The sequence below is a fragment of the Apodemus sylvaticus genome, chromosome 4, assembly GCF_947179515.1.
Source record: "Apodemus sylvaticus chromosome 4, mApoSyl1.1, whole genome shotgun sequence".
NCBI lineage: Eukaryota > Metazoa > Chordata > Mammalia > Rodentia > Muridae > Apodemus > Apodemus sylvaticus.
The window spans coordinates 73,924,340-73,926,484 of NC_067475.1; the positions used below are offsets into that span (position 1 = coordinate 73,924,340).

General features: G+C 33.8%; 1 non-coding gene across 1 annotated transcript; it reads right to left on the bottom strand.

Annotated features, from left to right (window-relative positions):
- Positions 1-1,738: 1,738 nt before the first annotated feature.
- On the bottom strand, positions 1,739-1,845 carry LOC127683815 (U6 spliceosomal RNA). Its single transcript, XR_007977617.1, has one exon. It is a non-coding gene; the product is annotated as a U6 spliceosomal RNA (small nuclear RNA).
- Between the last annotated feature and the right edge of the window lie 300 nt (positions 1,846-2,145).

Sequence of the window (2,145 nt, forward strand, 5' to 3'; positions counted from 1 at the left end):
GTGGTATTTCCCTAAGGGGTCCAGGCAATCCCATATGAACTCTTAACTGCCCTATAAAGTTAAGAATAGCAAATTCTTAAGTTGAATTATATTTGCATAAATAATTGCAAAGTTTGAGAATTTGCAGTCTCCAAAAAAGGAAAAATTTCAAGCAGTTGCAAACCATAAGTTATATATTGGCTATCAGTATACAAACTGAAAGCTTGATCTTTCAACAATTCAAAAACAGTGGCTATAGCACATAATCCAATTATTTGTGAAAAGTGGGAAAAATCTCAGAATGAACATGTGATACAATTACATATGCTCCTGCCCATTAGATGAGCCATCTGTAACTACAGTAATCATAATTTTATGGGCTGCACGCATAATTTTACAGTAAGTACAAAAGCATGCATACAGGCAAATTGCAACAATTTCTCTTTTGGATAATAATAATTTTGCCTGAAAAGTTTACACATGCAATAGACCAAATATCAGTATTCTGCAATAAACAATTTAACTTCTGTTTGGAATAAGGAATTAATATTTCATCTGGTTCTTTCCCAAAATACTTTCATGATTCTATCACACAATTATGTATTAACACAGAAACAGCTCCATAATAGGGAGTTAAATCTTTCTTTAGAGATGAAGAAAAATTAATCCACATTAATAGTCCCTAATAGTCCCTTTTGCCAAAGGACTGCTATATGTGCAAACAGCCAACAATTGATGGTAGTCTATTTAATATATCTGTTGTTGACTAATAACTTCCTCTACTTTCTTCAAAGCTATTTGCTACTCATCAGTTGATTGTCAAGATGAATTAGAATTTGCAACCCCTTAAGAGTCCTCCTGTGGTAAGCTTAACATGAGGTCTTAGTCAATTAATATGTCCCAACAACTTATGAAAATCATTTAAAATAAATAAATTATCTTTTCTTAATTGAATTTTCTATGCCACAATTTATATAAGATGTAAATGATGTTCCAAATATTGAAAAACCTATTGTCTTTGAATCTTTTCTGGACCAACAACCACTCCCCAAATTTTTCATGCTCATTGTGTAGAAGGAAAGGCTCCTAGTAAAACCCCTTCAGAGAAATTAGCAAATAAAATGTCAATCCATATAATGAATAATATACACCGAGTGATTTAAAGTCCTAACTTCTTGTCCTGAAGCAGCAACATTTTTTTAACATAATGCAGGGCTATTAGACATTCCTTGAGGCAAAACTTTAAAGGATACCACTACATGACCTCTTTTAAATTAAAAGCAAGCACACCAGAGCCAAACATTTTACAATCATCAAGATGCAAAAGAACAGTACAAAACAATCCTCCAAATCCATAATAATTCTATATGCATTTCCTGGAATGGAAGCTAGCGTAGGGAAGCCAGACTGTAGTGCCTCTTGAAGTTCCATAGTCTCATTAACACTTAGCAAACGCTGCAACAATCTCCACCTGCTTGACTTTTTCTTAATTATAAATATGTGTGAATTAGAATCCTGAACCTGTGTTCTAACTGCAAACTGCTGACAATGAAATACTGACAGTTCAATTACAATCTTCAAGTTTTCCTTACAACACCAGAGCACTACCACAACTTTGGAAAGCAAAACTCAACCTCCAACAATTCAGTCTCTCCAAAATCACCAAGCTCACCACACCCATGCTGCAAAGTATGGCAAAACCCAATAGTATGTCAATTCCTGCACATGAACACAAGACACTGCAGGTTCTAATACCTCAAAAATTATGGAATACTTCACAAATTTGTGGGTCATCCTTGTGCAGGGGCCATTCTAATCTTCACTGTATTGTCGCAATTTTAGTATATGTGCTGCCCAATTGAGCACTTGTAATAACATTTAAGTTATATATAATTCTCCTGCCTTAACTCCAAACTACATGAGTAAAGAATGGTCATTTAGAATATAGTTATAATATAATATTCTATGTCAGGAGAATAAGTCTCACTCAATCAGGCATAGCAGGACTCAGATTAATTGTGATTATTTTCCCAGGTTAAATCACAGGGAACATTTAGTGTGTTTGGGCTGAAGTAATCATAGCTCATTGAAGACAAATTGCTGAAATATAGCATTCCTTAATAAACTAGTTTGAATTAAAACAATCTCTAGGAAAAGTAAATTGTC